Source organism: Alligator mississippiensis, chromosome 7, assembly GCF_030867095.1.
Source record: "Alligator mississippiensis isolate rAllMis1 chromosome 7, rAllMis1, whole genome shotgun sequence".
Lineage (NCBI taxonomy): Eukaryota > Metazoa > Chordata > Crocodylia > Alligatoridae > Alligator > Alligator mississippiensis.
In genome coordinates this window covers 24808969-24833083 of record NC_081830.1, presented here as the reverse complement: position 1 = coordinate 24833083, position 24115 = coordinate 24808969, and the positions used below count along the sequence as shown (strand labels likewise).

General features: G+C 40.5%; 1 long non-coding RNA gene across 5 annotated transcripts in view; it reads left to right on the top strand.

Annotated features, from left to right (window-relative positions):
* Window positions 1-24115, top strand: part of LOC132251394 (uncharacterized) — a 399437-nt gene that overhangs the window by 351724 nt on the left and 23598 nt on the right. For 3 of the 5 annotated variants that reach the window (XR_009463407.1, XR_009463405.1, XR_009463408.1), the window contains one exon: window positions 696-1899. This is a non-coding gene — a long non-coding RNA (uncharacterized LOC132251394). Of the gene's footprint in view, window positions 1-695; window positions 1900-24115 lie in introns of those variants that run through there. The other 2 variants (XR_009463409.1, XR_009463406.1) reach the window with 2 other exon arrangements.

The following is a 24115-nucleotide window of genomic DNA, read 5'->3' as shown; positions in this document are numbered from 1 at the left end:
TAACTTAGACAGTGCATTTCTGCTTTATTGAGTAAGATAACTTCCCATAGAGTCACATCCTCTACCGCTGCCAGTTAGCTGCATTGAAGTCATCAAAGCTGTGCCAATTTTTATCAGCAGAAGATCTATCGTGAAGCATGTAATCTGAAGGTGACTGGGACTTGAACAACTGTTGGAAGGTTTAGAGTATTTTTCCTAGAGGAGAAAAATATTCAGATTCTTGTGTAGCTTCCTGAAAATGGCTGATCTAAAAACACCATGGTTCTGCACTGTTCTGCCTTGACCTTTTAAAAGATAGCCTTGAATTAATGAGAAGCAAAGGGAAAAGGGGGGGAAATGGCAGGGACACACCAATTGTCATAATAAAAGTAAGTGCAAGAAGCTGTGTGATCATAGAAGGGTCAATTATGATGTTGTGCTGCAGAGCTAATAAAGAAGATATAAACAGAATATAACCTTGAAATGAAATAAATACCACTCAAACATCTGGGCTCAGCACAAGAAGACATAGACATTTGGGACTGATGCCAGGCAATTAAATGTTGGGTTCTAATTGTTAGGGGTATGTACACTGAGCCAGGTCTCTAATTTCAGCGGCTGTTCTAACCCTGCAGTGCTCCTGCTGACAGTCAGCAGGTGTCTTTTCATTTATCATTATAATTATTTACTAACAGTACAAACTCTTACTTTTATAGGTTGCCTTTCAGGCTAAAGCTTTGAACGCATTAAGGAGAAACTTCAGCTCATGGCTGCAATGCACTCAGCTCTTAGGTGAGATGAAGCAGTCTTTTGATGGAACAAGATGGCACAGGGTGTGTATGAAATCAGCAATCTGAGATGTGGTCACAGAAGTGGAATTGTAGGCTGCTCCTTTGAAGTTTAGGAGTTTAAGAACCCTTATTTTGAGATGCCGGCTTTAAAGCATCATGCTGACCTGAATGCTATTTTCATGACATTGATGTGTCACAGCAGACAAACATTTTCATGGCACTTAGATTATTTTTTAAGGCATGGTTCTTACCTCAGGGAATTTATGGTTTCATAGTTTCATAATTTCATAGGTGTTAGGGGCTGGAAGGGGCCATATAGATCATCAGGTCCAGCCCCCCTGCACTTGGTTGAAGTTTGGCAAACCTACGAAATGACATGTAATGAAAGGATAAAGGAAAGAAGAATGGGGATAAAAATAAAACCACTGTTGAGACTTTCCAAAGTTTCTGGTAGGTTTTGACATGCATCTTCCATTCATGTGGCAGCTTTGAAAATGTCATTATGTTGCATGTGGACAATGACTTTATTATTAAACTGAAGCTGAGTTTAACAAAGTAGATAAACTTACAAGTGGAGGCCAGTAAAATAAGCTGGAAAAAGTTAATTTGGAGAACAAGAATTAAGACGCTTGTACAAATGGAAACCAGTGGGGCATATTATATTGAACCTAATGGGAGTTATGTCAGTCCCAGAAGAAGAGGTGTTCTTTCAAGTATGAAGTGAACAATGTAAGAGAAGATGGGAGGTTATGGAAGGAAGAGATTAAGGGCCCTAGAAAATAGAAATATTCTGCATATGGGGCACAAGATGGGGAACAGGTGGGAATGGCTTGATTGTTCAGGAGCATAAGATTTTTGAGGCTAACCTTGCTTTGGCTTTGAAACCTGTGCTCCATATCCTAAAATAAACCTAAGTATATTGACAGACTGGAGCTACCACTTTCTTTGCCCATTTCTGCTTTACTAAAGCTCAGCCATCATTAAAAGCAAATTGGGAAATGTAAATTCAACTGCTTTGAGTTTACCAGGAAAACAAACATATAAATCAAATTAAATATATTTGTTCAGGTTGGCAACGCGGTTCTTACTCTATACAACAAGATGCCATTAAAGATCCAAGTCATGCTGATTGTGGGGTACATGCTTATTTCTTGTAGTAAATTTTCTGCTTGCATTAATGCAGATTTTACTAGTTGAATCCTTACTTATTTTGCTGACCACGCTGCTTAATTTTAATGTCTTGATGCTTTTACACTTAATTTTTTAAGCTGCACATTTTCCCAATCCAATTACATCTCACTTATACTTTAGGCTTCGCTGATCAGGCTGCATTATTGTACTAAACATCAGTTACAGTACATGTGGCATGACATCCGTATTTTATTATATTAAGGCTTTGATTATTCCGATCAACGTTACGTTTGCTCGATCTCATATTTTCGTTGCCTAACAGGATTACTCTGGTAGATGAATTTTTGATGCATTATCAATTAAACAACCAACTTGACTGATTGGTCCATATATTTTATAGCTGCAACTACAAAACTGTGAAGCTGACAAGTTATACAGAACTAGAAGCTCCTTTGTGTAAGGAAGGGAACACAGAATGTATAGACCTGGAGTTTTATTCCCAGCTCTATCACTGACTTGAGCTTTTGTTTGCTGTAGTTAAGCAGCTTCCACTGCTGTCGCACTTAGAATGATTTTTGCTTGCTCGCTGCATTACATTAGCATTCTTATTTCTTAGATTGCAACCTCTCCTGGACAAGAACGATGGGTTAATGTGATTCTACGGGACTCTCCTATCACAGGATTTTGCTTCTTATTTAGGTCTTTGTGCTTGGCAGAACTGTAAATATTTAATAACACTGCTAAAAGAGTTTAGTAGTAAGCAAATGCATATGTGCTTTGGAAAATTGAAGAGGAAGGTCACAGGAAAGATGAAAGTTTGATGGAACTCTTCGTCTAAAATAATAATAAAAAAATCTATCCTTTTCTGCTGGCTATGCTCACTATAGGCAAAACATGGTGATTTTCCAAATGGCACTAAATATTGTATTGAGGATCTAGATGTATGGGGCAGTTTGTTTGATCCACTTGACTGACTTGAAGGCTTGAATATATTTTTCCCCTTTCAGAAGATACAGAATAGACCTAGCAAGGGTTCAAACACTCACTGTTTTCTCTGCGTCTTGAATGGTAAAAGCAGTGGATGAGTTGTTGGATGGATATCAGGGGTATGTAGCAGAGCCTGAGATCTGTTGTTTACCAGCTCATATCTGTATCACCAGTGACAAAAAGTCATGCAGTACCACTAGTCTGCTAGTGATTTGGTCCAAGACTTTTCAAAGGAATTGGAGACTCCATTGTCTTCCAAGTCACTTAATCACAGAAGGGCTGAAATGTTCAATAAGTTCCTTTTTTCCTTCTAGGGTCTTTTGAAAAGTGTTTCCAGTGACAGTCTCTTGGTTTGGCAGATGAGAGAACATATCTGGATTGACTTGAACTGAAATAATTTTTTCTTGAAAAATTGGAAAAACAAATGAATGAAACTCTCTTTCTGCCAAACAAAAGCTTTCAGTTAGGGGTGGTCCTAAGAAAGAGAAAGCAAATGAAAGGATAGACTCTTCAAAGCAGGTGCTAGTATCATGTCTCCTTTCTTTTATCTCATGCTGTCTCAGTGAATATTTGAGAGTGGCTGGCCCTCTAGCCTGGTGATTAGACACCCAAGTTCAGATCGTGCTCCAGTAATTTATTACACAAATTTGAACACTATCAACAGGAATCACTAAGAGCCCCTTTGCTCCTCTCCCCCCTAATATCCTGTAACCTTAATAAAGTCTCAGCAGAGAATAATTATCTGAGTCATGAGCTGGGAAAGATTCTGGGGCAGTCACAACATCAGCAACACGTTTGTGCTGGATGTATTGCAATGTTCACTGCCTGAAAGAATGCTCGATAATTAGAATATTTCACTTGATTATTATAGAATTTGCAGTGAAGAAAATGAATCTCTGTCAGCAGGAGATGCTGCTGGACATGTGGCAGTGGGGAGAATAAATAAATAAAACAATAATTAAACTAGATCCATGACAAGCACATCTTCATTAAATGATATTCTAAGATGAGGAGAGTAAATCATGCTTCTGTTAAACCATGCAGCTATGTCAGCTGATTATGTACTGGGCTGACTTGAGTATGTTAAATCAATGAAATTTGCATCCCAATCAGTAAATAATACAGTATGATGCATTACATTACATAACTTGAACACTAAGGTTCAAAAGATGGGGAAATAAAACAGAATAAATTTTGCAGATAGATGTGCTGTCTACATCTATCTGCAATTGTCTTGGGTGTGGTGGCTTATGAGTATATAATAGTATATACTAATATAGATATCTATATATCTACATACTATTTTCTTCAATATATTCCTCAATGTACAATGACATTTGTGTGTTGATGCACACACCTGGGAATGAAATTTGCCGTGGATAATGTTGCAACAGGCTGGTATCATTCATTCAATCTCCTTGCTAGCAAGTGTTGATCCTGTTGGGAATGAGTTATCTTGGTTTTGCTGCCCAACTCAGGTGGTTATTGGTTATACTGAACTGATATTTGGGGGATGGGAATGGTTCTCTGAAGAAGAGAGGATTCTGTTGACAAAGGGTATGTACTCTGTTAGATACTTATGTCATGAACCAGCAACCTTCAACAGCAAAACCATATGTTCCTACTACTTGAGCTAAATGAGACAGTAGCATGCTCTTATCCTTTGATGGCAAGATATTATGAAGAGCTATGAAAGTAGATGCTCAGGTAGTGTGCTTCACAGGCAAAGCGCTTTGTATCGGACAGTCCTTGGAAGGAAGAACATTAGAGATGGAACCAAGCTACCAAATACAGCTCTTGATCTAAAATACTTCAGGTGTGATTTACCTCAGCTTAGTTAAAGATTTGCAAAATTTGGGTCTAGCTTTTATTTCAGTCACCTTGAAAGCTAAGAGTCTGGAGCTGGTAGTCCATCCGTAAAGGACAGTGACAGCTAAGTAAGAGTCAGGACATTCTTAATAGCTGTTTCAAAGTCCAGTTAAAGGAAAAGATCACAATACAGCAATGATCCCTCTGTATATTGCAGTCTTGCTCTCATTCTGCCACTCGCAAAGTATCTGCCTCATTAGTATTTAAATCAGTTCATAAGTATTTTGGCTTAAATAAGCTTTATTTCTGATCAATGTAATGCCATGGTTTTACATCTCTTTTTAGCATAAAGCAGACAGGCTTATGATAAATACTGTAGATGTGGTCAGAAGTTGATTAAATTAGTTACAGAAAAGGACAGTAGGCAAACATGAAAAAAAAAATTGCATAGAAGAGCAAATTCAAGGACCAGGGCTTGAAAACTCCTGAGTCTTCCCATTAATGGATTCCATCTGCTGTTCAGAAAAAGATGGAAGTCTTAAAAGATTTTTTTAAACTCAGGATTAGCAGAGAAAAGAGATTTTTTTTTTCTTTCCCACCCCTTTTCAAAGAACCGTGAGCGCACTGGGAACAATTTCCTACTCATCTTCTGATGTAATTTTATTTCTGGAGTTGCAGCAGCAAAAAAGAGCAAGATAATTCAAACTCCTTTCCCCTCCCCCGAGCAGAAGGAAAAGCTGTTAAAACTATTTCTTAAAACCACTCTTAGAAAATGCATCTGGAATATGCATGAAATGAAAGTTATGATTTAGGGATGTGCAAACAGGTTTGGATGTAATACTTAAACTTGAGCCTCAACTAGCTTTTATGAACTCAGAATAAATTTGGCACCCCTTCTGCTTCTGCCTCCTGATACTGGTGGGCTACTGTCATTAAACTATGCAAGTACACAGTAATGTTGAAACAAAGCCCAAACACAAAAGTAGAAAGCTTTTCCTTGTAAACTGTCTGATCTAAGGGCTACTTTCTAGCTGACCATATGTTGGTATGATAAAGACAAATGGGAACGCAGGTATAAATGATACAGAAGACAGGGTAGACTTATACCTGATAGACTAACTAAATCAGATACATAGCATAAGTTTTTGTGAACTCAGGCTTACTTGATCAGATGCTGAGAAAGCACATGCACAGAACAGCATATAAAAAAAAAATCCATGTGCACTCTGTCTTTGACAATCCCCTGCACGTGAGGATGATTGCCTTCTGTGGTTGTCTTATCTGTGAATCTGAAGATAGCTGATGAGGCCTATCTGGAATCGACAGACTACTGCACCTTGAACATGTGTTTTCATGTGGGGTGGGTGGTGCTGGATTCTTGATTTGGTCTACAACACACTGTTTCTGCTGCTCCTGCTTTTCCATTTCCTGTTGTTGTCATGAGGTGTCAAAGCACTGAGATCCCTATAGCAATTTTTTCCTCCAATAGGGGAAGTCCTGGGCGATAGTCTCCCATAAGTTGATATTGATGTTGCATTTTTTTTTAAGCTGGCCTTGAGGATGTGCCTCAAGCACTTCCTCTGCCCTCCTCTTGGGTGTTACATCTTGGTGGAGCTGGGAGAATAAAACTTGCTTTGGAAGTCTGGAGCTAGACATCTGGATGACATGGCTGGCCCAATAAAGTTGATGTTGGATATGATCATCGCTTCAATACTCTCAGTGTTGTCTTGCAGGAGAACACTAACATTGGTGTGTCTGTCTTCCCACCAGATTCAAAGGATCTTCAACAGGCAGTGTTGATGGTACTTCTCCAACGAGTTTAGATATCTCCTGTACATTGTCCATGTCTCAGTTCCATACAGCAAGGTGGCAGTAACGTCTGCTTGATAAACCACAAGCGTGCTTTTGGATCTGATGTCATGATCTTAAAACACATGTTTCTTCTGGTGTCCAAAGGCTTGACTTGCACATTCGAGGCGATGTTGGATTTCTTCATTGATGTCAGCCTTCAGCGAGAGATGGCTTCCGAGGTATGGGAAATACTCAATGTCCTCCAGAGTCTGGCCATGGATCTGGATTACCGGAGTTGGGGACTGTTCATTAGGAGCTTGTTGGTAGAGGACTTCAGTCTTCTGAAAGTTAAGCATCAGTCCTGTTTTCTTGTATGCCTTGGTAAAGACATTGACTATTGCCTGAAAGCCTGCTTCTGAGTAAGCACACACTACAGCATCATCAGCATACTGGATTTAAATGATTAAGGTTGGGGTGGCCTTGGTTTTGGCTTATAGTTGGCTGAGGTTAAACAGCTTATTATCTATTCAGTAGTTTAGCTCCACTCTGGCTATAAGTTTGTTCATGGTCAGCTGTAGCATCGCGGGAAGGAATATTAAGGAGAGCATTGGAGAGATGACACAGCCTTACTTAAGTCCTATTTTAACCTCAAAGGGACCTGTGATAAATCCATTACTATGAACCATTGCTTGCATACCATCATGGAGCAGGCAGAGAAGGGTGACAAACTTCGGTGGGCATCTATACTTACTTTAGAAGGATCCTCCACAACACTTCTAGCTGACAGAGTCAAAAGCTTCTGTGAGGTCAATGAAGGCCAAGTAGAGAGGCTTATGTTGCTCCCAGAACTTCTCCTGACCTGGCAAGGTATGAAGATCATGTCAGTTGTGCCTCTTGATGCCCTAAACCCAAACAGAGATTCCAGGAGGAGCTGTTCAGCACGTGGAAGGAGACTGTTCAGGAGGGTTCTCACAATAATCTTGCCTGTAGTGGACAGCAAAGTGATCCTTCTGATGTTGAAATCACCAAGAAGAATAAGTCTGTTTTCTTCCATAACATAAGAAAGGATTTGGTGTAGAATTCCTCCTTCGTTTCATCAGTAGCTTCAAGAGTCATATCCACTGATGATGGTGGCATCTTGGCTTCCTGCCAGTTTAAAATGGAGAGTCATGAGGCGCTTGTTAACTCTGACAGAGAACTCACTGAGTCAGTTTATGGGTTCATTCTCAATGGAAAAACCAACTCAGTGAAATCGACATTCTCCTTCCTGTTTACCCTTCCTAAAGAAGCTATAGCCACCTCTGTGTTATTTGAGCTGCCCATCTCCCACTCACCAGGTCTCACTAAGTGCAGCTATATCAATGTTGTACTGAGTTCTCGAGCTACTATTGCAGTGTGGCACTCTGGGTGTTCACTATTAGGATTGTCCATGAAGGTCCTGCCTGATGTTCCAGGTCCCAAAACTAATGGTACATCTTCACTGATATTTTTAGCCACAGTCAAAGTGGTTACACTGGATGTGTTTATCCAGGCAAGAAGAAATACAGAATACTGTATTAGACAGGCTATGATTAGGGCACTTTTTCTAGCCCCCTCCCCAGGTGAGGTGAGCAGAGTGGATCCTGAAGAGGGCTGCTCAGTCGTAATTATAGCTGTCGAATCGCACTCCTGTCTCAACCAAGTGCTAGGCAGCCTTCTTGTAACTTCATGCTAGTTCATGACTAGGAGTTTCTAGACCTCAGAATCCTGCTCCTGCTGCCATTAGTTGGTTGCCAAAGGGCTTGAGGAATGTGTTGGAAAAACTGTTTTCATGCAAGTCACCTGTGCGTATTGTCTTTTATTGTGGAGAAGCTGCTGCACATCAGCTTCCCCCTGGCTCTTCACGGAATGGGACCTTGATCCAATGGTAAAGAGACCAAGACAACTGGGGATTTGCAGCAGTCTTCCTCTGTCTTCACAGCTGTTGAGATCTTAACATCTTCTTCCACATGCCCTGCCGTTGAGGACTTGTAGACCCGTAGCTGGAGGCTGGGCAGGATTATTATAGTAGCAACCTGTATTTGCTGTTTCATGAAACTGTCTAAGCATATATGTGGCTTTTCAGAAGGGAAAGGCATTGCCATCTCCTGTCCTCAACACATCCTGGTGGTACTGTCGCTGCTTGGTCTGTGACTGCTTATTGGTCAGACTTACTCCTTATTTCACATTTAAGCTTCCCTGAAGGTCATTCCATTATCCACCACCAGTTCAGCTCTGCACTACAATCACATGCATACAATCACATGCATGCAATGAAGGTCTATTCTAAGAGTAAAATTAAACCTCAGAACCTTTAGCCCTAAAAATGTCAACTTTTGCTGCTTAAGCTATAGGATTTAGAAGCCGACAAATACCTATGTTCTCCTAGCCCCCAAAATAAGTTCCAGGTGCAGACATGTAACAAAATGCAGTGATGTTTAGAACTGAGCACCATTATTTACTTAATAGAGTATACTGCCTACCCTGTTAAATAGGAGAGCAGAATTTGGCCCATTTCCTTGTCCTAGTTTTGTCTACTATACGTTGTTTATTTTGCTGGCAAGACCGGTTCTGTGAAGAGACTTGTTCTGCCTTCTCCCTGTTTGTGGGATGACCATGACACCAGAAACAAGAACAGATATAAATATAGAGACTACCATAAAATAAGCGCCTTCAGATTTGTTTGTTTCATTTTTTTGGTACTCGTCTCTTCTTTCATAGTTTCATAGTTTGTAGGGTCAATAGGGACCATTGTCACTCCTGGTAGTGCTTGGGGGGAACAGGGACTCTCCCAATGCCTGCTGGTCCCCCCTGACTAGCTTGTAAACAGCCACTAGATCCCCCCTCAGCCTTCTCTTGTGGAAGCTGAACAGGTTCAGGTCCCTCAGCCTCTCCTTGTAGGGCCTGCCCTGCTGCCCCCTGATCATGTGGGTGGTCCTCCTCTGGACCCTCTCGATGCTGGTTACATACCTCCTGAAGTGCGGTGCCCAGAACTGGATGCAGTACTCCAACTGCAGCCTGACCAATGTCACATAGAGGGGGAGGATCATCTCCTTGGACCTGCTCAAGGTGCATCTGTGGATGCATGACAAGTTGCGGTTGTCCTTCCTGACCGCGTCCCCACACTGTTGGCCCATGTTCATTTTGGCATCAATAATGACTCCAAGATCCTTTTCTGCCTCTGCATGGGTGAGAAGGGAGTTCCCCAGCCTGTAGGTATGCTGCTGGTTCTTCCTCCCCAGGTGCAGCACAGCACCTTGCACTTGTCAGTGTTGAAACCCATCTTGTTCTCATCTGCCCACCCCTGTAACCTGTCTAGATCTGATTGCAGCCTATTCCTCCCTTCTAGTGTGCCCGCTTCTCTCCACATCTTAGTGTTGTCTGCAAATTTGAACAGGGTGCTTTTTACCCCCTCGTCCAAGTCGCTGATGAAGATATTGAACAGTGCGGGGCCAAGGACCGAGCCCTGGGGGACCCCACTGCCCACATCCCTCCAGGTCGAAAATGACCCATTCACTACCATTCATTGGGTGCGGCCCTCCAGCCAACTAGTGACCCACCTGACTGTGTAGGTATCAATGCCGCAGTCCCCTAATTTTTCAATGAGAATGGGGTGAGTCAGCATCAAAGGCCTTCCTGAAGTCCAGAAAATCTATGTCTACCGTGACACCTGCGTCCAAGGATTTGGTGACCTGGTCATAGAAGACCACCAGGTTGGTCTGACAGGACCTGCCTCTAATGAACCCATGTTGGTTGCCCCTGAGCCTAATCTCCCCTGCTGGCCCCTCATGGACATGCGCCAGGATAATTCTCTCAAAAAGCTTACCCAGGACTGAGGTAAGACTAACAGCCCTATATTTTCCTGGGTCCTCCTTCCTCCCTTTTTTGAAAATGGGAACCACATTAGCCATTTTCCAGTCCTCTGGCACATCACCAGAGCACCATGAGTGCTCGTAAAGCCATGCCAGGGGTCCCGCAATGACCTCTGTTAATTCCCTCGGCACTCTGGGGTGGAGATTATCAAGACCTGTTGATTTAAATATGTCCAGTCCCTCCAGAAGTTCCCTGACTAGGTCCTCTCTGACCCTAGGCCTGGGTGCACCTCCCCTGGGGCTTATGGGGGTCCCAGTGTGGGGGATGACCTGGTCTCTGCTCAGAAAAATGGAGGCAAATAAATTGTTAAATAGGTTAGCTTTGCTGTCTGGTGCGACGACCAGATTTCCTAGCATGTCTTGCAGAGGCCCCACATTACCCAGTACCTTCTTTTTACCCCCTATGTATTTAAAAAAGGACTTCTTGTTTGTCATATTTCCTTACTTCCTTGCTTGTCAGATTTCTTATGCAGCCCAGGTGATGCACCTGAGTCCTCACTTGGATTAACCTTGTTGTTCTAGTCCTTGACTTTCTCTTGAGCAGAGACTGATAGTCATGAAAATAGTTGGTAGATGGGCAAATGTCTGGAAGTCTAGAGCCCCCTACAGAGCACTGATAATGCCTTGTTTGTAAACTAAGTTTTCAACATTAACCTCCAGGTGACAGTGAAGCAATTGCATCCTTGTAAGATTTCCTTTTAGCTGAGCTGTACCAGGAATTTCTTCAGCCTCTGTTGGTCATAATCTGGTATCTCTGAGTATGAAGTTGTTTTTTGTTAATTTAATTCCTTCTGGGGCAGAGCCTCAAATGATGTAAAATAGGATGGATTTCAATGGAGTTAGGTGGATCTAGAGTCCCTGACTGTATGGTTAGTGGCTCTGCCTTAATTTATATCAGAGGAAAGTTTGAGACACCATTTCCTAATAGAGTCAATGGCCTCTTGTGATGTTGGACACAGCAGAATGCTGTGGATGCTCCATTGTCACAGGTCTCTTCTTCCTTCCCTTAGACCATAGGTCGCAAAGAGACAATTTTGGCTGTCATTTTCTCATTTTGACCATTACCATACACAGAACCTGGCACCAAATCTGAATGGCAGAAAACAATTATGGGTGTTGTAGGTTGCCGGGGGGGGGGGGGGGGTTGTGTCTCTTCAAACTTTTACATTTTACAAGAGACACCCAGGTTTTGTGTGTATGTAGGTGGTGAGCAAAAAAGGTTTAAGTAGGTTGCATAGATAAAGTGACACAGTCACATGGGTTTTGCAGAATCAATAGCGCTTGTCATGTACTTCAAATGGCTGCTCCAGTGCAGCTCTTAATCTCAGCTTGTATCCATTCCTTCTCTTTCTAATTTCTTCCTTATGCCTTTTATCACAGTAATTCTATCTGCATAGTTACAACAAGCAGCCCAGACACTCTGGTTGACTGGGGCAGCCCCAGTGCCTGGAAACAAAGAGCCAAAACATGCAACCTGCCAAACCCAGCGACAACAAAAACAGCTAATTCTAAGATGAAACATTAAATTTATGAATAGGCTTATGTGACGCGGCTGCACATGACAACATGGGACTCAGTGACCCAGGAGATCATTTCCAGGCCTATGCTCCTAAATCTCTTTCTTTCTAGCACAGGATCAACAAGTAATGTTTGTTATTACTCTTTGTTTTTTCCCTGCCCCTAAGCAGATGTACTGTTTCAGTAATGAATGAGCTGTCCAGAAATTTTCCTCCTCCCCAACTGTCCTTACAAGTACTGCAAGCACATAAGGCAACTAACGGCTGCATTGCATCTCCCCAGTCCTCCTGCCAAAGAAAAACGTTTTCACATCAGGAGGCATTGTATTGATTTTTGCGGGAAGTGTCAGAGAGTCTGTGACTTCTCAACATGAGTAAGAATATGAGGATCTGGCCTTAAATTTTATTTTGCCTTCTCCTTCCTTTAATGAAAGTCAATCACTTTTATTTTGTGTAGATGTGCATAAAATACTTCATATATCAATCTCCACATTAAACTATCTTGTAAAGGAAGAATAACATATGAGCTATTACACAAACTATAGGTAATATATGTTGCTGAATCTGATACAGTAATAGGAGCTCATCAATCAATGAATAGGTCAAAATCTGTCAAGATTTGCTGTAGGTCTTCATCATTTTCTTGATGTATGCTAAGCAAAGCAAGCCCAGTAAGGCAGCTCTAAGTCAAGTTGTTGCTCAGCTAAATCTTTACCTTTGTCAGGAGTAGTAGGTCATAAATGAACTCATTCCAGTGTGGTTCTATTTATCAATATTTTATTGATTCATGTATACCAAAGAATCATATATATAACCTTGTTCCTCTTCACAGTTGGGTTGTGATTCAAGAGCCTGTGCTACGCTAAATACTCCATGAGGGGAGACCAAGAATTCAAAGTGGGGAACTCTGTGTTGTTTGTATTAATCCAGATGATGATAATAGAGGTAGTTTTCCACAGGCATGAATGGCAGTTAGATTCCTAATTTACATTGACTTTCAATGAGAGTTAGGTATCTAGCCACCATGTATACATTTGGAAATTTCCTCCAATAGTCAAATGCCTGCAATAGATGCACACTGAAGCATTATAAAAAAAATATGTTTTAGTGGATTTGCAAATGCCAGGATTTGCAAAAGTTAGGAGAGATTTCCATTTTTGAGTGTCCACTGTGCTTATATCAAAAGTCCCTTAGAGCTATTCCAAGCTGAGCATCCAAAAAACTGGTCACCTTTGAATATCTTAGGTTTGGGTTGACTTCATGCTTCACTGAAATGTGACCAGTTCTGGTCGGAAGACAAGATTGTTAATAGAGCCCATGGGATGATACACAGCATGTTAGGACTGGAAGTGGAGAAGAATGGTAGAAAAGAATCTGATTTATATTTAAAACACAGGGGATTTTAGGCAGGTAGCACATAACTGCCCAAATTAGACTTGGAGGCTTCCAGACTTGATACCTGATGCAAAAAAAAATGCAAGCAATTTTTAATGGACATAGGCAGGCAGTGTCAGAGTATTATATCTTCTTCAAAAGCTGGCTTTATTTATTTATTTTTTTGGTTCACATTGTTATTGTACCTGCTGCTTAATGCAAGATTGACAGAAGGTGTGATTGTAGCTAATATGCTAGTGACAATAATAAAAAAGGAAAGGAAAGGAACTTCATCCTTGGTAGCTGGGGTAGATTTTCATCAGATTTTTTGTCTGGCTCATCTATTGTGCAAGTCATCTCAACTTTCGCCTGAAACTCAAAATAAAACGCATGGGAGTGCAAGCCCCTGAAAAACAAAGCTGCTAAGTTTTGCACAGTTCTAATAATAAGGAAACATGTGTCCTGTGCCCTTCCTCATTATTTATCTCATTATCTCCTGACTTTTCCTTTAGTTCTATAATTACACAATCTTAAAAGAAAATGGCAAAGAAAAAATAAAATACTCCTACAGTTCTTCAGCAGATGGAAAGTAATAATGTTCTTTTCATGGTCTCTTTTTTCCCCCCTTCCTCTACATGCTCTGGGGAAAGAAATGACACATCTAAGCATTCAGCACCTGAAGGGAAAAAATAGTTCTTTTCAAAATTTAGAGATGAATCTGACTGAAACAATGGATCCAACTCAACCTGAATTCTGAAGAAGTTATCTTCCTGATCTCAGCTTCATGATTCTGGTCCTTTTTCTCCTGAGTATATTATTGCAATCCATTGCAGAGGCAGGGTAGGTAAAAAAGATGATTTGACCTAATAGTTACAGCATCAAGCTATGAATCAGCAAACCAAAACTTACATACCCAGCTCTGCCACTGATCTGTTGCTAGCATGATGTTGCTACCTTTCCAAAGATGCTGGGGTGGGATTTCAATTTCTGAAAGGTAATATTTAATACCCAGCCTGGAGTGATATAGACAGTAATGCAATATTACAGTCACAATGTTGCTGTCTCTTAATCAATGAAGAAGAATACACAATAATAGTAAGAATATTATGAGTGACCTAGTGATGTGATGCAAAGTTGTTCTACAAGTCTAAAAGTTACTACAAATTAATTTATGAACAAATAGAGCTAACTTAATAAAGGCTCATGGGAAGAGCAAATAAGACTGACACTCAATAAGTCTAGATAAGGATACCCTAAAGCGTGCGACGGACCAGCAGGGGGTGCTCCTGTGCTGTACTACCTGCCTCACTGTGCCCAGCCAAAAACCAAGCTTTGGATACCTCCCAAGGGGCACCAACTTATGGCCAAGCCTCTTAATGGAGCACACCCACAAGCCTGGGGTACCACTGCCAGCGCCTAGACTTAGGTCTTTGTCTGGGCCCTGTGCCATCTGGGATACACAGACCCTGTAGGACCTAAGGGTTTTATAACCCCAGCAGGATATATCTGAGTGCTTCTTATAGCCTGAAGCATAAGAAGTAGCCTCCCTTAGTCAGTCTAATAAAGGGAGCAAGAAGGCCTGCCCAATCTCTCTCGAGCATGTATTACAATGCTGGCTATATTGGATAGCTTTATTGTAGAGAGGGTAGGCATGGAGAGGTGTACAAGTCAGAGAAGTCACAAAAGAATAACCCTGAGCAAACAGAAATGGCTTGATAACCCCTTGATATGTGACTAGAGTACATTAAACTAAGTTCCTAGTTACGTTTCTGGTAGGTTACTCGCTTCCACATCCAGCAAATGAGGGACAGCTGTGGTGGTCCATGTTTCTCTGTGTGTGTTTTAAAATGTCCACCCCTTTCTTTCTGCAGGAACCCTCTTAAATAGCCCTCTGGACCTCACCACCTGGACCCAGTCAGGGACAGGTGTTATTTGATGCCAGCCAATCAATTTGAAAAACATCCCAGTTACCTAATGGAGTGACATGCGCATAGCCCCTTACCCCCATGTCATGAGGTCAGAGCTCCAAACAATAGAGAGGTTAAATCCACCTCCTCTTACCTGAGGCCAGTCACGTATACAGTAACCTGGAGTGAGTAGGTTGACAGACACATGAGAGAGAGAGCAGGGAACAGATGACCCAAAAAGTGAGGAGGCTGGGAGGGAGTTCTTTCACAAAGCGTGCTTAGTATACAATGAGTCAAGCTGTTAGTGCCAAAAATCCCATCTTAAGTGGCTAATAGTTTGCCAGCTTAAGGCAGCAAAGGAAAGAGACTGGAGATCAAATGAGAATGCTGAAGCATCAAAAAGCCTTTTGAAAGGCAGAGGAGAAGGGGGTGGTCATTTGTCAGTAGTAGTTCAAGGTTGGAAGTTACTTCAGAGTAAAAGATAGAGACTCTTTAGTGAATCAAGCCATCGGACCTTCCCTGATCAAGGATCTGAGAAGCCTTAAGGGAAAAGCTTAAGGTAGTGCACAGTTGATGTTCTTGTTTTTCACAAGCATTTCATCTGAAAGGTTTTTTTGTTCCGAATACATTATATTTTGCTTAAAGGAAACTGCTTCCACTGTCTGTGCTCCTCAGGGAGCAAAATTTCTGGACCTAAGTCAGATTGGCTGAGGTAAATCATAGTTGATACACAGGAGACTGTAATGCCATCTCTGTGTGGGAAGCACAAAGCTCATTTTGAGGCCTGGGATTTAAAATAGTTGCCTTCTTCTTCACAGTGCCATGCACTTGCTGTGAAGATAAGGCTTCTTTCCAAGTTGTGTTTTATTGCATGCCCTAAACACAAGGCACCCAACATTTCTTGTGGAAATCTTGGCTGAAATGTATGCAAGGTACATGAAGGATTTAAGATGCATCTACAGTATTTTGTTATGCCTAGAAACCAAAGTGTAAGTCTGTATTGTAAAATGGGACCTTCTTACTTAACACGTACTCAGTAGGCCAAGTTCTAAGTTATTCAGGTGCTGTAAATTATCCCAATGCTATTGACTCCAGTGGAGCTATGCTAACATACCTCACTTAGCAGTGCCAATTAGACTGCCCACACACTAATTAGCCTACCTATCAGAAGATAGCCAGCATGTTTGAAGGTGCCATACCCTGGCACAGGAAGTTAGCTATACAGATGTGACTTAAGTGATTTCTTCAAGGTCATACGTCTCTCATTTCTTGGACTACTGACCTATCTAAACATTGTCCCATCCTTTCCTTAGCTTAAATGCCACTCTGCTACCTTTAGGTAACCCCAGTGAAGCTAACAGGGATTCACAGTTCGTATGATGGTTGTAACATTACAGATCCTTTTGCAATCTTTTAATAGTAGTGGTGTGTAAAGAAGTAAGTCCAAAACTTTTTAGACCACTAAACCATAGTCAATCTTCAACATTTCTTGCACATCACTTGCTGTGTATATAAATACAGGCACATACTTTATCTATTTATGCATGTGCCAATGCTCTGTATTTACTCAAATACAAGGATGAGGTCCCCCCCACCCCACTTGGCATAGGGGAAAAAGCCATTCATCTTATAATTGGACACAAGGAAACCTCACTAAATACACTGTTGTTAAACTGCTCCCAGAAGCAGTATGTGCTGAACAATGAAAATCAACTATGAAGTTGATTAAATGCAGCTGACGTTGAACAAGAGTATAAAACATGGGGCAAACATGCTAATAGGAAACTTTTTTTTAACCCTTAAAAAGGGTGGGGGGGGAGGTGTCTAGTGTTTCTTCCATAGGTATCTGGTATCCCAGGAAAGCTGGATCCAACCCGCACACACTCCCCTTGGTGCTAAAAATGCTACATTTGCTAAGTCACCAGAAAAATAGGTTAGTACAGCCCATCTGAATAAGACACATTATAGTGCCCTGTAAAAGCACTCCCCCTCACTGCCAACTTTTTCAAGTCATGGTGAGCCACTATACTGCATATATTTTTACTTCCTTTTCACTCTCACAGCCGAGCTGTACCTTTCTTTCTCATTTCCAATTATTCCTGTTTCTTGACCAGCCTTAAATGCCTGGTAAACATCATGAAATGGGGCCCCAAACATTTCACCCAGTATCTGTCACCCCCTCTCTCAGCCTGTTGCATATTATTACTGTGGCTTAACCCTGTATGAGGTGGCCTCAGACCAACTTGCCTTGCGCCTCATCTGCATATACATTTTTGGAGCATCCCAGGACATGTGACAAGAACACCCAATTCCAGTCATGAGTGGAAGCTAATAAGCATGTGGATCCTTTGTGGGGGGTGGGAGGGACGAGGCAGGGGTTTGTGGAGTACATGCACATACTGAGCAGTGCTGCACTGTGGAGTCACCAGGGCTTGAAATGCTGTTGACTTTGGTGGGAACCCACCCCAATGAACTTGTAGCAAATTGCAAGCCTTTGGTTTTCTACTAATATAATTTAGTTTCTAATATTTTGTGTAGTTTCTTGGTCTTTTGACTCAGATCAGCCTTTTGGCTAAGGTCAAGTGGCATAGGGGGCATCTGAACCCCAAGACCTCCAGGCTTGGGCCTCCATGTAGGATGCCTGATTTGGGATTATCTGAGGCCCCAGGCTGAAGAGTCTGGGATGGAGGATACTTGCTGCTGATAGCAACACATGGACTTGAATGATTGAGTTTGGCTCAGTTGATAGGATTTGGAAGTGATTTGGCCAATTTGACCTGGAGCATGAAATAAGAATAATAAAATTCTACTACATATAAGTAGATGCCAAACTACTGCTCAAAAGTGTGTTTATGGTGTACCTGTGCTAAGTCTTGCAGCAGTTTCAAAAAAAGTAACATGCAGCAATTTGGATGAGCTAAGTGTATGGGTACTATATGCAGGGGTTTGGGTTGTATCCGTGTAGCCTGGGTACTATATGCAAATTACTACAGTCATGTTACATTTTAAGGTTATTGTTTTCAGTTTTGCTCCTCACTTCCATGTGCTCAGAGAGAGCAAGGTCTGGCAGTAAGGAGAGAAGGACGGGGCTGCCAGGGGAGAAAGTTAGGGGGAAGCAGAGAGCAAAGGGGCTACTTGACCCCAATTTATTTTCCCTGTTGTAGCAGTGGGAGGGGGACAAATTCAAGGCAAACCTCCAATAATTAGATTCTATACATGGAAAATTATACAAATATATACATTTTCTGTATATAGGATTTCATTATTGGGGGGCGGTCATATTATAATCAGGGTTGTAGTCTATTCAAGTATGGTATGTGGAAATATACAATGCCATAGTTAAAGGGTTATTTTACAGAATAAAAATTGTCATTAAAGAAACACTTTGCACTTTGATTTTTCAGGAACACTGGCTGTCACTTTTCTTTTCTTTTTTTGCTGAGAGTATATGACCTACAGATAACCATGCTCTGATTCAACAGCTTTCAACACTTCAGAAATAGTGCAATATTTTTATGCCAGTACCCACTCTAGCTGTTCTTTCTAAATATTTCCAAAGGTTAGGTCTCCTTATGACATCTTTAGCTAAGCAAGTTAAACCAACACCCAATGTACAACACACTCAATCATGTTCAGTCTATCACTAAACTACATGTGGGATTGGGAAATCTTATTTACAGGATCTGTTCAGCAAAGCAGAAGCACGAAAGCACAACCTGAAAAGAGCAGAACATCTCTGCTGCATGTTGCATCTTATTGTCATGTAAATTGTGGGTATGATAGAATATTTGGGACTCTACAATGGGATGAGAAAACCAATCAGAGTCCTCCTGCCTAGTGTCAAAGAGAGATCAGATTGTAGAGGACATGTTTGTAAGTCACAATAGTACAACTGAAAAATAATTTCCACATTAATTAAAGTCATTCACTATGGCATAGATGAGTGGTCTCTGGAAAATTGAACTAGCTAGTTGAATGTCCACCTTTTTCCAGAAGCTCTGTGCTCTACAGATAAGTTTGCTATGGTTGATGGTCTGCATTGGAAGTAAAACTGCCAAAATACAGTGCAATCGTTTTTCCCAGTGGGATTCCTAGAATTTATAACCCAATTATAAAGATCCAAGACATTCAGATTAGTTGCCAAAGAACATCCAAAACAAACCTGTCTTCCAAACTGTGAGATGCACCCTTTCCCCCCACAAAGTGTCAGTGTTGAATGGGTTTCATTACAACACACACCAAAGATACTGAACAAAAAAAAAAAAAAGGAAAGGAAGCACTCACAGCCACATCCACAAAGGTATTTAGGCATCTGAACACCCATTGATCTGGCCCTCAGTGTACTAATTAGACGAGTAGATATTTTCAATATGCTAGAAAATTATTCTAGGTTAATGCAAAGATACTGAAAATAGCTGCTCCTCTAATTAGAACACTGAGTGCTTATCTTCTTTCTTTGCTCAAAGAATCAAACTATTTCATTACGAATACAAGCCTGAGAGACTTTGATCTAGAAAACCAGATTTTTTTAGTCATTGCTAACTAGCAACTACCTTTTAATAATTTAATAAAATTATATTAAATAAAGTAATGGATATTTCAGTTAGTATACTGTTAATATATGACGTGCACCTCTATGCATTCTTCACCTATTATAATATAAATGTAATCACATCAGTACAAAATAGAAACATTGCCTTGCAGAAGAAAAATTACCAAACAACATTTGATTTGGGAAATTTACATTTTTTCCAGACCAAACATTTTGTTTTGAAAAAATAATGTTTGTTTTCATGGGAAAATTTAACAAGATTCCCACAACTTAGTGGGAAAAAATATTAGTTTAGTCATAAGGCTTGACTGTATTTGAGATGATAAAAGGAATCTGCTGCTGCTTCCTATAGTTTTAGGGTCTGATTTTGCCATTGCAACACTGGAAAAACTTTCTGTTTAGATTTATAAACCATGCTAAAAGAGAGTACCTTTGAATATATCCCGGGTGCCCTTGACAAACACAAAAACATTTCATCACTAACTGCCTAAGTGGAATTTAATATAGCTCCCCTGATGGAGGGTAGAAATTAATACCAGGACTTCAGATATACACACCAAGCTTAATGTCTTGTCCATTGGATTGTTTTCCCATTCTTTGGAGCATAGAAAGATGTCATGGAAGCCTTTCAAAGAATACATAGCCATCTGCTTTGGATGCTTTATTGTGGGATAAGCTGCTAACATTGTTGTGCCATTTTGCCTCTGATTAGATTGTCTTCACAGTTATATACAGAAACTCTGGGATGCTCAGGACAAGCTGGGAAAGGGTAGTACTTTGCAATGAAAATCTGCAGCACACCAAATGTGCTTCAGTTAGTTAATGAAGTAAATGAAAACAGATCCTTTGCAGGATCAGCTTGGTAACTCTGAGACGCTTTGGATTATTAAGTGCAGCAAATGCTGTAAGTTTAGTCTTTCTGCGAAAACAAATTTAATTTTAAGCAGGGGAGATTTCAGAAGTGTCTTGAAAAATATGGGTTCCTATGCCAGTAACGCTCAAGTATTGTTATAAATTCTCTAGGGAAGATATTTTTTCCCTATTGAAAATTGATTGGACTCTTTCATGTAACTGCCTCTGAAGACTATAAACAATTAAAGTTTATAAGAGGGAGTCATAAAAGACTGTTCCTCTTACATTTGCATTTATGGTAGTGGAACAACCAAAATAACTTACCATTTGAGATGTTTGTTCAGCAAGTGATGGTGGTTAAAACGTTTGCTTCAGTGCCTGTGGATGTTGCATGTTTATAATATAATGGCAGTAGGAGAAATAGCTTCTTAAATATAGATTGTTATGGGATATTTGTAAGAAACAATCAGACATAAGTGAGTAGAAAGAGTGCAAAGAATACATATGTTGTGGACAAGACTAAAAGTTTACTAAATGACAGAACTCGGGCATTTATAGATGTGCTCAGGGGGGCTTTAATTAGAGTGGATCTGAAAGCTGTTCTGATTAAAGTGCCTGGAGTGTCATGTGTATCAGCATCCCTATGCTGAAAAATGGCAGAGGGGGACACTTTAACTAAAGCTAGTTTGATGAGCTTTAGTTAAAGCACCCCCGCCACCATTTTTCAGTATGGGGCTGCTGGTATATCTGATGCTGGAGTCTGCTGGAGCACAGTAATTACCACGCTCCAGAAGACTAGATTAATCAAGTCTGCTCTGATTACTGTACATCAGAGCAGCCTCGATGCACGTATATAAATGCTTCAATGTTTAACCTCATGGTATACCTTAGGTATCTTAAGTAATTCAGCTGTGATACCTAGAAAAGTAATTTCATGAGGGCCCTGTAGGATTTTTCTCTATTTGACGTGAGCATGTATTTATAATTAGTGACTCGCCAATGATGCAGATACTTTTCAGTATCCAGTTATTATTTTTTATATTTGCATTGTGGTAGCCTGTAGAACTGCAGTCAGGGACCATTGTCCCATGTTGTTAGGTCCTGTACAAACACAAACCACACAAAACAGAGATCCTTGTCCAGTGCTTTTACATAGTTCTGCAAACAGGGTGAGGGAACAGAAATAGAGAACCAATTGTGAGGCTGCATCTGAGCAGGGCAAGCCAGAGTGTTTCAGCTGCAAAACACACAGATAATGATCTTTGCTGTCTTGAGCAACTTGATTTTAGTTGCAGTAAAAAGTAATTAGCAAAGACAGTAGGCATCTTTTAAGAGATTCCAGTCATAAATCTGCTGAATGTCTGTGATGAGAGGATGCAAGTATTTTTATTTAAAAAAAAAATTTAATGTTTGATTAGCACTGGTAGACAAACTGAAGGAGAGGTTGGAGAAAGGAGAATGTCCTCATTTATTGATTCAAGACTTGAGTTCCACAGACAACATGATCGATTCATAAGATGAGTCTCTAATTCATTATCAAAGACCAGACTATTTTCTGCCTAATATTTTTTTGGTCTGATCCTTCAAATGCATCTGCACTTGGATTATTTTGTATATGTGGAGAATAGTTCTAGGTGGTTGGTACATAACCATTGAGATGTGGCAGTGCTTAGAGGGTTATCTGGCATTGCTTTATAAACATGTCTCAGATAGCTTATGGAAATTTAATGCACCAGCTTTACAAGGTCACAATGCTTTTTTCATTTTGATACAGAATAGTTTTCTAGAGTAAATAAAAATGATTAAGAGTGAAAACTTGTAAAAAATATTGCTAATATCATTGCAAGAATTTCTATGCTTGACAATTTTGATGATGCTTGCAGTCATCTCCCCACCCTCCTCAGCCCCTGAAAATCCTTTGGATGGCTTGTGCAGCTGCTGAGTAGAATTGATGGGGAAACTCCTGCCAATGTGATTTCTTTCTTTTTTTTTAATAGATTTTTTTTTTTTTGTGAAACTTTAGCTTCATAAACAAAGAATGAAATGCTCAGTGTTGGGGTTTTCAGTTGGCAAAAAGCTTGAACAGCCATATGTTTTGGCAACCAAAGAAACCAATTTTAAATGTTTAAGACTTTGGCAACCAAACACTGCAAAAGCTAGATTGTTCTTTTCCTTCTGTCTTGATGAATATCCCAAAATGAAAATTGTTTTTGTCAATGTTCTTCAGGGGGTTTGGGATAGGGAGGGTCATTTCCTGACCAGCAGACCCTTCAAACACTTTTGAGGATTGTCTGTTTAATAGGCTTATCCCTTAGTTCGGATTTTCAGATTGTGAAGAGGAAGCATTATTAAAGTCACTGCTATCACTGCTAAGAGTGAAATTCACCCAAGATGTGGGAGGCCAGCACCAGAATATAAATGGAATAATTTTCTGTTCACATGTCCCTAAGAGTAATACACATTCTCCGGCTCACAGGTGATAACAGCTTAAACATTAATTCATCTGAGAGTATTATGTGTTAGAAAAGGTACACAGAGTTAATTAAGCCTTGGAGGCTTTCAGGACAGATCCTCAGCTGCAATAAATTGACAGAGCTCCAGTGACTTTAAAGAAATTGTGCTGGTTTACACCTCATGCAGATTTGGCTTTTCCATTATTAAGATATCATTTTTAGGCTTGTAATACCTTAAAGTAATATGAAAAACTCCTAACTTAAAAAAGTAATTTATACTAATCATTCAATATGTTATTATTTGGCATGTTCCAGCATGTTTAGAGGCATCTAAATAATTTTGAAGCCCTAATGGATACTACAGTAACCACTTGAAAAACATAGATTGGAACCCACAAAAGATCTTCATTTCCTCTACTGCCTTGGAAAATTGATCCTCCGTCCCAACCATGAAAATTGTTGGTGTTATGTAACACTGCACCCCAGCATTTGTAATTAGAGGGGATTGAACCCAAGACTTGTAGTTCAAGCTGGAGGAAGAAAGGATTTGCCCATCCTGCAAAACTGTTTGAGGATTTCATAAGCCTTTTCTTTCTGTGCTGCATTGAGACCAAAATAATAATAATAATAATAGAGATCTTTGAATTTTACTTCAATTAAAAAAACCCAAAACACCCCAGTTGACTATTACCGCCAGAATATGCAGTAGTCTGGGGCTGACCTCATTCACATAAAATCTGGAGAAATCGGTTTCATGTCCTTGCTGTGAATCAGACCAAGCAGGGACTTGAAACTGCCACTTCCCTGGTGACTCTCTTAACCAATTGACCTATTCTGGGGGTAGATATCTTTCAGTCTTTTGTGCTGAAGCTGTTCCACTTCATAAACAAGTATGTGCTGAAGCAGGGACTTGAAACTAGTCTTCTCAGGTCACAGTTGACTGTCCTTACCACTATGCTATTGTCTGTTCTGGAGATCTCTCTTTCTCTCTCTCTCTTGCCTGCCAATATACCACTACAGCGATACAATATATGGATGTGTGGTTAGGAAAAGTGTAGCGCAAAGAATAGGAGGAAGAAAGT